The sequence below is a fragment of the Callospermophilus lateralis genome, chromosome 2 (assembly GCF_048772815.1).
Source record: "Callospermophilus lateralis isolate mCalLat2 chromosome 2, mCalLat2.hap1, whole genome shotgun sequence".
NCBI classification, from domain to species: Eukaryota; Metazoa; Chordata; class Mammalia; order Rodentia; family Sciuridae; genus Callospermophilus; species Callospermophilus lateralis.
The window spans coordinates 46,724,499-46,741,380 of NC_135306.1; positions in this window are offsets into that span (position 1 = coordinate 46,724,499).

Genomic DNA, 16,882 nt, shown 5'->3' on the forward strand with positions numbered 1-16,882 from the left:
GTTATTCTTTCAACTTATAATGATAGTTAACTGTTTCATTGAAGTCCTGAGAAGGTAAAATGTTTCTAAATTTATATAGCCATGGAAAGGTAAAAGCTTGTTTACCTATGTTTTATATTTCACCTAATTATTATTTGAAAGCAAGGGCTAATTAACAGTCTCAAGGTATTATAACAGAGTTTTGGACCCTAAGTCTCTCAAATAACTTCTGAAGGCTGTACTTGATTAGAATATAAGGAAACTCAGTGATCCACGGGAGTATGTGTAGGTTCCCAAGAAGAAAAACAAGTATAGAGTGTGAAAATGATGTTGATAAATTCAATTAGCTATTTTACAGTAACCATTTTCTGAGTTTACAAAAATCAATAGGAGCTTTAAAATATTTTGATAATGTGTTAGTTGAAATGATAATTGTAATGGGTAGTTAAAACAACTAAGTATATTGCCATATTAGGAGAAAAGCAAAAACATTGAATAATAATAGACTGTTAAGTAAATGAGTCAATAATTTACATAAAATTATATTATAAAACATGTATTAGAACTTCTATACATTGAATATAATAACTTTCAAACCAGTAAACAATAAAAGAAAAAGATGTATTATATAAAATTATGTTAACTTAATAGTGGAAGAAGATAAAAAAAGAAAAAAGGGAGTAAATATAAAACACAGACACCAAAATGGTGAAAAAGTCAAACTATATAATCACAATAAATGTAAATGGATCATATACATACACTAAAGCACAAAAGATTTTGTTAACAGAAAAATAATTAAATATCTATTGTGTGTTTTTAAGAGACACTTAACAAATAAAGTCACTTTGAAATGTTCATAATAAAGAAATGGCCAATGAAGTATGATTGTTCTGAACCTTTCTGAACAAATGATTCAGAAGAATGCTATTATATCTTTACAATAACAGACAAAATTAAGACAAAGACATGTACACAGATAAATGGATATATGGCATCATTAACTTAGAAGAACCAGCTATATAATACTATAATAAAAAGAAAATACCTAGAACATTATGAACATAATATTTTAATTTATGTACATAACAGCATAGTCAAAAAGATAAATAGAGTAAAAATTGAAAGCATAGTGATTTTTTCAGACACTGATAAATCAAGCAGAGGAAAACAGGTCATAACTCCAAGATATTTTTATACAAAACTGATTATCATTCAAAGATGTGATTATCCACAAAATACGTTTTTAATCATAAGGCAAAAAAAAAAAAAAAAAAAAAAAAGAAAGGAAACCAGCACTTAAAAGATAGGTTTAAAGAATAAAATGTACTTCAAAACTTCAAAATGCATTAAAAAATAACCATTTCTTTCAAAGTTTTTACTTGTTTTATTTTTTAAACTAACTGCAGTATTTGATATTTATTTTTTTTCAATTTCATATTATTGAACACTTGGCCTGTCCTTTGTTTCAACCTGAAAAGATCAATTTGGATATTAATTTTATTCTTTCAGGACTTATGTCAGGTTTTTAAAAAATATTTTAAACATACCTTCTATACATTTGAGTCATTCATAAAAATTGTGAATCTGTTAACCTGAAGGACAGAAACTTAAACTTTCCATGTATCTAGCTGGTGATGGGATCATGCATTACCAGATAAAAGTTTTGTGTTTGTATTTTAACTATTGCTTTTCATCTCACGTCCTCATACACTATATCTGATTTTAGTTATGTAGCTTCTCTCATAAACTTATGCCCAAGGATACACAAGACTCTTTTTATTTTTAACCTTCCATCACATGACTGGGAAAATTGATACATTAAAAAGAAAAAAAAAAAAAACTTTGTTAAGAGCTTAAGAAAACAAAGTAGAACTAAATAATGATAATCCATAAAAATTCTGTCCTGTAGGTCTAGCTTGCATCTCCATACCCATAGCATAAATACTAATCAGAAGTTTCCTCTTTAAGGCCTATTCTCAGATGAGATCCGTTAGTGAAGGCCAAGAGAGAGGACAAATATTTCTATCCTACACACAATTTTCCGGCTGATTTTTTTTTTTTCAGTTTTGTATAACTTCATCAAGTTAGCTATATATCAAGAGATAGAGTAACACTCATATTCATATGAAAAGTTACACTCATCATAGAGAGAATATCCCAGAAATGGTGTAGTATTTAATAATGCACTTATTTTTACAGTGACATCCTCATAAAATTCCTGCATTAATTATTAACAGGCTGATGCCAATCCTCACTGGAGGCAAGTACTGGACTGTGTTAGGGAAAGAATTTCCCTCTCTGATCCTTAGTTTTTTCTTCTGTCAAATGATGTGGTTTGACTCGGCTGGGTCTAAGTATTCTTGTTGCTGTAATCATTTGCTGGGCTCTTATCTCATTTCTTTCCCTCTCCCCATCTGTTCGAATTTGTATCTTCAAAAAACTCACAAAAACATGATTCTCTCTATCTCATCAATCCACGGTGGGGTGTGGGGGGGACAACATACTTTTTTTTTCTTTTTTAAAGTGCCTCTTGGGGAAAATATCTCCTTAGTTTCTGATTGAAGCTCACACTCTGCGTTTAATTGGCCTACATCTCCCTTTACACTGGTGTTCTAATCGTGAATTTGGTGTTTCTGTTGCTATGTATTATCCAACTGGGTTTACGCCTTTCTTGGTAGAGAATTCTAGCAGATTTAATTCCCTCCAGACTTTCTGTCTTGGGGAAGTGAATCAAACTCCTTTTTACTGCCTGACTCTTCATCATGAGGATGTTTTGGCTGTTTCCCTAAGCCTGTTGAAGGTAAATCTTTAGTCAAATGCAAATATTTCCCAATGCAATCTGCTACATGACCTCAATCTTCTCCAAGCATATCCTTACACTACAGTGCTCTATTAACTCTGCAAAGCTGTTTATAATATTTTCTCTTAAATGTGCCTTTCCAGCGTGAAGTCATTAATTTTCCCCCCAAATAGCTATATCAATGACTTCTGTTCATAACCTAAAGAGCACCAACTCTCTGGCATAAATATGTAGTTACAGGTCTGTGACATGCCATGGAATCCCCTCCTGGTCACTTACACTTCAATATGCTGTGGGTAGGGAACATAACTAAATCTGAGAAAGCCAGCTTTCATTTGGGATATATGAAGTATCTAAGAAATTCTAAGTGAATAAATTAAGCAGTATCAGCTAATTCTGATTTGTTAGTGAAATTTATATTTCAAAGAGTCCTGAGAATTTAACTCTGTATGTAAGTATAAATAGTAACTCATACAGTAGAAGGAGAAAAGAATACTAGGGTATGTTATGGAAAACTAAATATATTGTACTTTGCCGGACAAAAATTATCTCATGTGTTTAGTGTATAATGAATGTTTAAGGAATATTTTAAGATAAAGTTAAAACAATATTATGGTAAACATCAGAGATCTAGTCTTAATAGTTTTTTTTCACCTTATAGTGAAAGGTGAGATTTTTAAAGGGTATAGTCAAAGGGAGTATTATAATCACATTTGTGTTCTAGCATGATCACAAAGATGGTGAGTTGTAGGAAAAGACTGAAGATACCCACATGCTAAGTGAGGTAGCGGCCAAGGAGAGGAGAAAAGGGTGTGTCAAAGCTTAATAACCACGTATGTGTAGGTGAAGAGATAGGAGAATAAAAAAGAGAAGGCCATGTTTACAGTTCAGTAAATGAGTAGATAGTAACACGAACATAATTAATACATTGGAAAGAGGTACATAATCAGTGGAACCAAGGATATATTATTAAAGTATAGAAATTTAAGTTACAACTGAAAATAAGAAACTTTAAGCTTAATGGAAGCTTAAAGGTATGGGATTTAAAAGGTAATTGAAACATAAAGACCATCCTTCAGTAACGCTTGTATCTATCAAATGAGGAACAGACTTTAGGGGTACAGATTGGAGTTTAAATGTCACTACTATTACAAAATTGACATATCATTTACTTCTTAATACCAAGGACAATTAAATCTGTAAACATCATGATTGTATACACATTTGACTCCTAAAATTTAAATTCCTTTTATAGGATCCATATGATTAAAGTGTCCTCAGCTAGCTACAATAACACTTTTGCACAATTGCTTTTAGCAATACAACTTATAATAAATTAATGGAACACTTTAATAAGTATAGTGGGTGAGGATAAATGAGATATTAAAATTATCAAACAACGTATCAGACTAAGCTATTTGTTGTAGTCCATTTTGTGCTGCCATAACAGAAGCCTGTTCTAATGGACTGGCTAATTTAAGAAAAAAAAAAAGGCAAAAATATATTTCTCACAGTTCTGGAATGTGGGAAATCGAAGATCAAGTCTCCAATAGGTTTGGTGTCTTGTTTGCGCCCAGTCTCTGCTTCCAAAAGGGTGTCTTAAATGCTGCGCCCTCCAGGGGGCAGGGACACACTTGTCATAAGAGTAGGAGAGACAGAATTCACCAATTTTAAAACAGAAGCATTGATCCATTCATAAGGGCAGAGACCTTATGACCCAACACCTTCAATTTGGTCTCACCTCAAACACTGTTGCATTTAGAAATTGAATTTGCAACACATGATTTTGGAACAGACAAAAACATTCAAACCAAGGCAATATTCTTCACTGCTTAGTGTATTATAAACAAAAATATCTATTCTGGAAGTTCTGATTCAATTTGACTACTAGTCTTTAAGAATCTAAAGTTTCTTGAGATATGAATATATATATATATGTTTTTCCCCCTAGAAGGACAGGATGTTTTCTTTCCTGGCAAACCCCTGAACTGAAAATCCCTGTATAATTATGTTCTTTGTCTTTACGAGTCCTTTGGAACTTGTGCTTATCTTGTTTTTCCATATTTTTTTGTCCTATTGAGTCCCAGGTTTTTCCCTTCCAGGATGGAGTAGTATCATAAATCTTATAATAAGGTGCTTTGATACTGATGCTTTGACATGGCAGAAATAACATCACATTGTAGGATATGCAGCATATTAATATTATTAATTCACATTCCTAAAAATTCCATTGCCATTCTTTTTCTCAAAACCTTCAGACAGGTCATTCATATGAGTTGGTCATCCAAAGTTCACCAAGCCACAACTACTCAGCCAAATCATATTTATCATGATTTTTTTTTTTAGTATCAGAAATTATCTTTTTTTCTAACTATTTCTTTTTGACTGATCTTAGTCCTCCCAGGATATATTTAGATAGACTTAGCTTCATACAAAATAAGCACATTAAAGTACAATTTTTTTCTGAGAAAAATTCTGGGAAAACTTTTAAAATTACATTTCCCCTCTTAGTTTTTATATTATAAATTATTTATCACTTTCATTATGTGGCAAATTATAGTGAATATTTTTTTCTCAATCAATAAAATTCTATTAGGTATCTTTTCCCCCTTAAATACACACAAAACTAAAAAAAATACACATGGCCCACTGCTATTTTACTTTCTGGGAATGAGGTGTATTGCAAGAAATATACTCAAGCAATTGGCTAAAAAAATAAAAGTGTTAATATGGTTTCAAGAACAAATTCTGTTTCTTAAGATTGTGATAAAGCACAAAACATTTTGGAGTTGTGACAGATGTGCTTATTTGGAGAATACAAAAAAAGAAAACAATCTCTTGGAAATGATAGACTCTAAGAATACAGCAAATATGAGAAATGGTAGAGAAAAAAAATGTTCTAAAGATGGACACTGCTGCTTAATTTGGCAATATGTTTTTTTTTGCCAGTGGAAGTATTCATTTTCTGTCATTCCATCCACTTGGAGTATTTTGTGATAAGAAGAAATCAGTGTTGTGCTCTGATATGGGTACTATCTCATCCTGTATATAAGGAGCAATCATGGATAAGCCTTTCCAGTACAATGGGGACTATACTTTGAAGAATCCTGTCAACCCATCAAAGAAAAAAATGATGAAGATAAAAAGTTCTAAAGAGAAACATAGTATGGATCTAAAAAGGCATCTTCTAAAAGATAAATATCCCTTTATGACAGGGAGTATAAAATTAATTGAATAAACTCTGTCACTCTAAATAAAGGGTTACCTAGAAATGGAGAGTCTCAAAACCAGTTTCTCACAGGGAGCTATCCATGGTAGTCACCACTCTAACTCAACTTTTTTTTTTTTTTTTTTTTTAATGAATGAAGATCTTAATTTCTCCCATAAAACTATATCTGTTAGTGTTTATTCTGTATGTACTTGATGAAAATCATTTAGTTTACTTGTCTTAATGATGTGTTTTTGCCTTGAACTTCTCTTTTGTCACAGGTATAATTTCCTTTTTTATTTTTTTATTTATATATGACAGCGGAATGCATTACAATTCTTATCACACATATAGAGCACAATTTTTTTATATCTCTGGTTATATACAAAGTATATTCACACCAATTCATGTCTTCATACCTGTATTCTGGATAATAATGATCATCACATTCCATGATCATTAATAACCCCTTGCCCACTCACTACCCTTCTAACCACTCTGCCCTGTCTAGAGTCCATCTATTCCTCCCATGCTCCCTCTCCTTATCCCACTATGAATCAGCCTCTTCATGTCAAAAAAATGGCAATGGTTTTTGGGGATAGGCTAACTTCACTTAGCATTATCTTCTCTAACTCCATCCATTTACCTGCAAATGCCATGATTTTATAATATTTTATTGCTGAGTAATATTCCATTGTGTATATATGCCACACTTTTTTATCCATTCATCTACTGAAGGGCATCTAGGTTGGTTCCACAGTTTAGCTAATGTGAATTGTGCTGCTGTAAACATTGATGTGGCTGTGTCCCTATAGTAGGCCGTTTTTAAGTTAGTTGGGTATAGACCAAGGAGAGGGATGACTGGGTCAAATTGTGGTTCTATTCCCAGATTTCTAAGGAATCTCCATACTGCTCTCCATATTGGCTGCACCAATTTGCAGTCACACCAGCAATGTATGAGTGTGCCCTTTCCCCCACATCCTCACTAACACGTATTGTTGTTTGTTTTCATAATAGCTGCCATTCTGACTTGAGATGAAATCTTAGAGTGGTTTCGATTTGCATTTCTCTAATTGCTAGTGATGGTGAACATTTTTTTCATATATTTGTTGATTGATTGTATGTCCTCTTCTGAGAAGTGTCTGTTCAGGTCCTTGGCCCATTTATTGATTGGGTTATTTTTCTTGAGGGGGGGGGTGTTTTTTTTGTTTTTGGTGTTTAGCTTTTTGAGTTCTTTATATACCCTAGAGATTAGTGCTCTATCTGATGTGTGAGGGGAAAAGATTTTCTCCCAAGGTGTAGTCTCTATTCACCTCACAGATTGTTTCTTTTACTGAGAATAAAGATTTAGATTGAGTCCATCCCATTTATTTATTCTTGATTTTAATTCTTATGCCACAGGAGTCTTACTTAAAAAGTTGGGGCTTAATTCCACATGGTGAAGATTAGGGCCTGTTTTTTCTTCTATCAGAAGTAGGGTCTCTGCTTTTATTTCTAACTTCTTGATCTATTTTAAGTTGAGTTTTGTGCATAGTGAGAGGTAGGGGTTTAATTTCATTTTGTTGCATATGGATTTCTGGTTTTCCCAGCACCATTTGTTGAAGAGGCTATCTTTTCTCCAATGCATGTTCCTGGAACCTTTGTCTAATTATAAGATAATTGAATTTTGTGGGTTAGTCTCTCTGTCCTCTATTCTGTACCATTGGCCTACCAGTCTGTTTTGGTGCCAATACCATGCTATTTTTGTTACTATTTCTCTGTAGTATAGTTTAAGTTCTGCTTTAGTGAAGCCACCTGCTTCACTCTTCCTACTAAGGATTGCTTTAACTATTCTGGTTCTTTTATTTTTCCAGATAAATTTCATGATTGCTTTTTCTATTTCTATGAGGAACACCATTGGGATTTTGATCAGAATTGCATTAAGCCTGTATAGTGCTTTTGGTAGAATGGTCATTTCGATAAAATTAATTCTGCCTATCCAGGAGCAAGGTAGATCTTTCAATCTTCTAAGATCTTCTTTGATTTCTTTCTTTAGAGTTCTCTAATTTTACTTATACAGATCTTTCACCTCTTTTGTTAAGTTGATTCTTAAGTATTTTATTTTTATTTTTTTGAGCCTATTGTAAATGGGGTAGTTTTCCTTTTAGAGGATTTGTCACTGATACACAGAAATGCCTTTGATTTATGGGAGTTGATTTTATATCCTGCTATTTTGCTGAATTCATTTACTAATTCTAGAAGTTTTCTGTTAGAACTTTGAGGGTCTTCCAGGTTTAGAATCGTATCATCAGAATATAGTGCCAATTTGAGTTCTTCTTTTCCTATGTGTATCCCTTTAATTTCATTCAACTGTCTAACTGCTCTGGCCAGTGTTTCAAGAACTATGTTAAATAGAAGTCTGAAAGAGGGCATCCCTATCTTGTTCCAGTTTTTAGAGGGAATGCCTTCAACTTTTCTCCATTTAGAATGATGTAGGCCTGGGGTTTAACATAGATAGCCTTTAAGATGGTGAGATATGTTCCTGTTATCCCTAGTTTTTCTAGTGTTTTGAACATGAAGGGGTGCTGTGTTTTGTCAAATGTTTTTTCTGTGTCTAATGAGATGATCATATGATTCTTATGTTTAAGTCTATTGATGTGATGAATTACATTTATTGATTTCCATGTGTTGAACCAACCTTGCATCACTGGGATGAATGCCTCTTGATTGTGGTGTACAATCTTTTTGAAATGTTTTTGTATTTGATTTGCCAGAATTTTATTGAGAATTTTTGCATCTATATTTGTTAGACATATTGGTCTGAAGTTTTCTTTTTGATGTGTTTTGCCTGTTTTTGGAATCAGAGTGATATTGGCCTCATAGAATGAGTTTGGAAGTGTTGCCTCTTTTTCTATTTCCTGAAATGAATTGAAGAATATTGGTATTAGTTCTTCTTTAAAGGTCTTGTAGAACTTGGCTGTGATCCATCCTGTCCTGGGTGCTTCTAGGTTGGTAGACTTTTGATGGTGTGTGCTATTTCATTACTTGAAATTGATGTGTTTAAATTGTGTATATCATCCTGATTCAATTTGGGCAAATTATATAACTCTAAAAATTTGTCCATGCCTTCAATATTTTCTACTTTATTGGAATACATGTTTTCAAAATAATTTCTAATTATCTTCTGAATTTCTGTGGTGTCTGTTGTGATATTTCCTTTTTCATCACATATGTTAGTGATTTGAGTTTTCTCTCTCCTCTTCGTTAGCATGTTAAGGGTATGACAATTTTATTTATTTTTTTCAAAGAACCAAGTTTTTGTTTTCTCATTTTTTCTTTTGTTTCAATTTCACTGATTTTTATTTACTTCCTGTTTTCTGCTGCTTTTGGTGTTGATTTGTTCTTCTTTGAGATGTAGTGTTAAGTCATTAATTTGTTGACTTTTTCTTCTTTTAAGGAGTGAACTTTATGCAATGAACTTTCCTCTTAGAACTGCTTTCATAGTGTCCCAGAGATATTGATATGTTGTATCTGTGTTTTTGTTCACCTCTAAAACTTTTTAATCTCCTCCTTGATGTCTTCTGTAACCCATTGTTCATTCGGTAGCATATTATTTAGTCTCCAGGTGTTAGAGTGGATTTTGTTTCTTATTTTATTATTGATTTCTAATTCCATCCCATTATGATCTGATAGAATGCAGGATAGTATTTTTTTTTAATATTTGTTAAGAGTTGCTTAGTGGCATAGTATATAGTCTCTTTTAAAGAAGGATTCATGTGCTGCTGAGAAGAAAGTGTATTCTCTCATTGAAGGAAGAAATATTCTATATATGTCTGTTAACTGTAAGTAATTGATTGTATTATTGAGTCTTATAATTACTTTGTTAAGCTTTTGTTTGAAAGATCTATCTAGTGATGAAAGAGGTTTGTTAAATTAACCCCAAATTTTTGTGTTGTAGTTTATTTGACTCTTGAACTTAAGAAGAGTTTGTTTGATGAATGTAGCTTCTCCATTGTTTGAGGCATATAAATTTATAATTATTAAATCTTGTTGGTCTTGAGCAGTATGTAGTGTCCTTTTTTATCCTTTTTGATTGACTTTAGTTTGAAGTTTATTTGATGAGGATGGGAACTCCTTCTTGCTTCCTTTGTCCATGTGGGTGGTATGATTTTTCCCCTCCCTTCAACTTCAGTTCGTGGATGTCTTTTTGTATGAGATGAGTTCCTTGGAAGCAGCATATTTTGGGGTCTTTTTTGTTGTTGTATCCAATCTGCTAGCTTATGTCCTTTGATTGGTGAGTTTAGGCCATTAACATTCAGGGTTATTATTGAGACATGATTTGTATGCCCAGCCATTTTTTTTTTATTTTTGGTATTTAATGTGACTTGGTTTCTCCTCTGACTAGATTTTCCTTTAGTGTAGTCCCTCCCTATGCTGATTTTCATCATTGTTTTTCATTTCCTCTTCTTAGAATATTTTGCTCAAGATTACTGTAGTTTAGGCTTTCTAGTTGTAAATTCTTTTAACTTTTGTTTATCATGGAAGGTTTTTATTTCATCATCAAATCTAAAGCTTAGTTTTACTGGATATAAGATTCTTGGTCGGCATCCATTTTCTTTCAGAGCTTGGTATATGTTGTTCCACGATCTCCTGGCTTTGTGGTTGTGGGTTGAAAAATCTGCTGAGATACAAATTAGTCTCCCCTGATATGTGATCTGATTCCTCTCTCTTGAAGCTTTTAAGATTCTATTCTTATTCTGTATGGGAGGCATTTTCATTATAATGTGACTTGGTGTAAATCTGTTGTAATTTTGTACATTTGGTATCCTGTAAGCCTCTTGTATTTGGTTTCCCAATTCTTTCTTTATGCTTGGGAAATTTTCTGATATTATTTCATTAAAGGGATTGTGCATTACTTTGGTATGAAACTCTGTGCCTTCCTCTATCCCAATAACTCTTATATTTGGTCTTTTGATGCCATACCATAATTCTTGGATGTTCTGTTCATGTTTTCTAACTATCTTCACTGTGTGATCAATTATTTTCCAGGTTGTATACTTTGTCTTCATTAGCTGACATTCTTTCTTCCAAGTGACCTAGTTTGTTAGTTATGCTTTCCACTGAGTTTTTTTTATTTGATTTACTGTATCTTCACTTCAAGGATTTCTGACTGTTTTTATTTTAAGAGTCTCTATCTCTTTCTTGAAGTAATCTTTTGTTACCTGTATTTGCTCTCTTATTTCAGTGTTGGAGTGATCAATTTTTGCCTGTATTTTCTCATTTAGGTCATTCTTTAATTCACAGATCATTTTAATTATGAACCTTCTGAACTCTTTCTCTGACATTTCACCAACTTTGCTGTCTGTGGGTTCTGTTATTACAGTGTCCTCATTTTGGGGGGACATTTTCCTCCCTGTTTTTTCATATTGTCTATGTGTCCTCCTTTCTTACAGTGTGGATCTGAGATATTACAGTTTCTTCCCTATATTCTTGTAGTACCCATGCAGATTGTACCTCACCTTGATGTTGGGCTTCCAGACCTGTTGTTGTCCCTCAATGCTACTGCATCCTGGATCTGCATCCTGCACAAGTTGGTGTGGGTGGATCTGGGCCGCTGGACTTGACCTCCCTTGGTGGTCTGCTGGTCAGAAGGGGTGGTCCTATATCAGAGGGTAGGCTCTGGAGGGTATCTGCCCCACCAGGGGAGGGGTGGATGAAGCCTACTGTCGCGACCCCTTGCCCCCAAGGAAGACGCAACTCAGGAATCTTCTTTCAGCAGTTTATTCAGGCCTTGATTTAAGTATCTTTTAGTGACTCCCTTTCTTTCTCCTCCCGAGGGCCCAAGCACAGCCTAATAAAGCCTCCCACGTACCAATCTTAAGCCGCCGCGTGGATCTTTCTTATAGGGTGGCAAGAGATAGCGTGCCAACTCTCCACAAAAGAATTTGCTTATCACAGGCCACAGTGGAAGCCGGCGCCATCTTCTAATGGCGGCCACAATTTACAACAATGGCTTACTACAGCCTACTGTGCACCTGGAACCTGCAGTCAAATAGCTTCCTTTGAACATTTATAATTGTCTGAAAACTAAGATGATCAACAGAAAATTTAGATTTTGTTTATATATCTTGCCAAATATTATAAAAATCGTAAATATTTCCATAAAATTTGAACCTAAGTCTATCTCTACTTAAATTACTTGTTTTCTTTTATATGATCTCAATGTTTTTAGCCTTGAGAGAATATATGACTTATATAAAAGGAAAGAGACCATGGTCTATACCCAAAGGACTTAAAAACAGCATACTACAGGGACACAGCCACATCAATATTTATAGCAGCACAATTCACAACAGCTAAACTGTGGAACCTACCTAGATGCCCTTCAATAGATGAATGAATAAAAAAAAATGTGGCATGTATTCACAATGGAATATTACTCAGCAACAGAAGAGAATAAAATCATAGCATTTGCAGGTAAATGGATGGAGTTAGAGAAGATAATGCTAAGTGAAGTTAGCCAATGCCCCAAAACCAATTGCCAAATGTTTTCTTTGGTGTGAGAAGGCTGATTCATAGTGGGATAGGGAGAGGGAACATGGGAGGAATAGATGAACTCTAGACAGGGCAGAGGCGTTGGAAGGGAAGAGAGGAGTCATGGGGTTATAAATGATGGTGGAATGTGATGATCATTATTATCCAAAGTACAGGTATGAAAACACAAATTGGTGTGAATATACTTTGTATATAACCAGAGATATTAAAAAAATTGTGTTCTATATGTGTAATAAGAATTATAATGTATTCCGCTGTCACATATAAGTAAAAAAAAATTTAATTAAAAAAAACTCTTAATGGAGTTAAAAAATTTTTTTAAAAAAGGAAAAAGAAGTGTACTATCCTAGTTAAAAATTTTAGGATAATTTGATACTTTTTGTTATGTAATATTCTAATTTTCTGCAATACAAGAATTGGAAAACTCTTCCCTTTAGAAATTGAGACCATGAATAACAGAGTGATGTTTTCAGGTTCACACTAAAGTGTGTGGCATATAGAGGAGAAAGTTCAATGAAGAATAGTGCAAGGAAGAAACTTCGAAGGTTAAGGAGTGTGTTCTAAGGCATATGAAAGTGAAACCCTACAGATTTCATGATATCATCAATACTGCACACTTTTGTAGGAAAAACTGATGGTTTACTTAGTTGTTAATGACTTGCTTATTCTGATCCAGGGAAATTTTAATTAGATTTCAGTTATAAACCATGTTTCACACCTACATTGAGAGGCTAAATCAATAAATCCTAGTACAGTTCTCTTGAGTATACAAGATTTAACCAGCAACATTCCCATGTAATTATAATGGGAACTTCTGTGTTTCATGATCACAATACTTATGACAAAAATTAATGTAACATAGTATATTATTAATTTAAATAGCAATTTATAAACAATACAATTTAAATTACTTGTATTTTCCTCCACTTCTTTTTCTAATCATATGAATGGCAATCACTAAAATTGTACCATAAAGCAAAATAGTGTATTATTTGTTAGTGGAACCAAAGAATTTTTGAAGTTTTATAAGGTGTTTTTTCAGGCAATTGAGAGATAATCAAAGCAATAATTTTCAAACATATTTTAACTTTACTTTGTAGTTTATATGTATATGCAAATAATTCTGTACTTACAAATTTCTTAGAAGCATATTGGAAAATAATCTATTTTCTTATCCTTTACTCTAGATATAGGAGGCATATTCCTCCTAGTATGCAAAATGAAATTCTACTAGACTTAATATATATTTCTGAGATTTGAGTATTGATGAAAATGATGGAAGACTAAAATTCATAAATAAGAATTTAAAGCTTGATCTTAGAGGTTTTTGTGATAATTGTTGCTGATTTTCACCACCTGATTCTATGCTAATTTGTAGTGTAAATAAACATTCTAATCAAAATTAGCTATACTGGAATGACAATAATTATTTATTGCTAGTCTTTTATTAAGTTTGATCTATATGGCAAAGTCAAAAAATATATTTTTGTTCTTCTATTATGTTCTTTTTCCCCAAAGCAAATCAATTCAAATATTATTGCTCTCTATAAGCTTTAATGATATGCTAATAAGCAACCAAATGACTAGAATAAACCATTAAAGTTATTACATTTTTTATTCATTCACACAGTATGGGATAGACAGAAAATGAGGTCCAGAAATCTGCATGAAAGTGCCATTGAATAGTTGGCTAAATACAAGTCTATGCATGCAGAGGGTAAAAACCAACTGTGTTGGATAAGAATAACTTATGAAGAAAGAAAAATTAATGAGGTTGCTATATGAAAAACAATTCCAAGAGCAAACACAGAACTGACAATCATTTATGTTGCTCTAAGCCAGAGTACAGAAACCTTACTAATTATATAGGAAATTAAATAGAAGCTACAAAATACCACACAAAGAAGTAGGAATGGATTAGCTATAAGGCTCAAATTTATTTCTTTTAAAAAAATCATAAAAAGAAATAAAAAGTAATACATTAATCAGCAAGTTAAATAACCATGTGCCAGAAAAACGTCCAACATGCTTTTAAAGTTATACACCAAAATCCTACTCATAAGACAATATTCACAATGTCTGGTATCAAATTAAAAATCACTATACATAAGCTGAAGCAGGACACATTTCACCAATAATTAGAAAGAAGAAAAATAGTAAATAGACACAGATAGAATTATCAGTCAAGGATATTAAAGTAGGCCTAGTATATGTTATTATTTTTTGAATAATAACATGAACATGTGGACAGAAATTAAATATATTAAAAATAGACTAACAGAATATTTAAAGTGAAAATTACACTATATAAAATGAAAAACAGACTACACATGTGAAAGGAAAACGATGGGCATTCTTATTTGAGAAAATAATGACTTATAGAAATCCGATTTTTAAAACAAAATCCCAAAAAAGGAAAATGAAATACATACAGAAAATAATGAAAATTCTATTAATAAGTGTAATAATTAAATGTTTGAAAAACAATGATGAAGAAAAAAAATAATAAAGGTACTCAAAGGAAACATGATTGATTATCTTGAGAACAAAATGAAGGATGGCATCAAACTTCTCTTCAGAAAAAATGTAAGCTAGAAACCTGTGAAGAGACATTATTAAAGCACTAAAAAAAATTAAAACACTTTCAACACATAAATATAAATCTAGCAAATATATCTCTAAAAGTGAAGAAAAATGCAAGCAAAATAAAGTTAAATTTAAGAAATATAAGTCAAGAGAATACATAGCCTGGAGATATTTCCTATAACAAACATCAAAAAGGTTTTTAAGGCAGAAGAAAAATTATATAAATGAAGTATATCAAAACAGCACAGGTTTTGAAGATTGCTGAATATGATAAATATGTAGCTATATAAAAATAATTTTGCTATGAGTACAAATTTCTTTAACATAAATAAATCTACAACATATACAGTGGCAAATGCATGACAACAGTATAAAAATGATGAGAAAAGATGAATAAAAATATTCTGTTGTGAGAATATTGATATATAACATAGTATAACATTATTTTATACTATAGGTTAAAGATATGTAATGTAAATATATCACCATAATATAAAAATGAACAAAAGGTATCACTAATGAAATAAAAGTGAAAATAAAATGAAATTAAAAATTCTCAATGTTTTCAAAAGAAGAAAGAAAAATGAGAAGAAAGATGAAGAACATAAGGCTTAAATACAAAGTAAATGGCAAGATGTGTTCAAAAGAAATATCAAAATTTACACTGATTATAAATGAGCTTTACTATCTATAGTAAAAGTAGATTGTAACATCTGAAAGGCAAGGTTCAACTCTCTATTTTTTGACAAAGACATACTTTACATATATGGACATAAATTAAAAGTAAAATAAGTATAAAACACATGCCATATGAAGAGTAATCAAAACAATACTGAAATAGATAAAATATCAAAATAGACTTTATGTAAGATAGCCATTTCATAAAAAGATCAATTCATTAAAAAAGCTATAAGAGTTCTAAGTTTATCTACATCTAAATGTATTCAAAATACATGAAGCAAAAACTGACAGGATGGAAAAGACAAACACACACCCTGATGATAGCCTATTCTCAGAAATGGATACAAGGAAAGACAGAAAATCAAGAATATCTAACAAGGTACCATTACAATTTAACATGACATAAGTGATATTTGTATAACTCTTCACCAAACCATCAAAACATCTTCTTTGCTTTTATGTGGATATAAAACAGCCATTAAATAGAGGCTACTTTGGACCATAAACAAATATTTTAAATTAGCATATATACATTAAATTAAAATTTATTCTATAGCATACATAGTTTTAATGTATTTTCAATTATTATAATAAAACCAAAGTATATGTTTTCATAGAAAATAATTTTTAGAATTAAATTCAAAAGGAGTAAAAGAAGGATACCTGGAAATTCTCAAATATGTAAATTAAGCTACACACTTCTACATAACTCACAGTACAATGAAAACATAGGAAAAAAATACAAAAAATACCTTCTCTCTTTCTTACACACATGCACACATACAAAGCATTTTAGAATTTGCGAGACTCAAGCTTAACTAGTAAATGGAAAATCTGTAGCATTTAAAGCTTAAGTTAGAAAAGAACAAACCAAAAATCACCTATCTAAACCTCTACCTTAAGAAACTAACTTTTTAAAAAGATATTTCACATTTGAAACAACTAAAGTTACAAAATAAAATTAGAGCAGAAGTTAAATAGATAATACAATATTATTCTATAGCATACATACATACAACACAATACAAACAATATTAGGTGCATCATTTTTGGAAATGATCACTAGCATGGATGAATCACCATTCAGATTG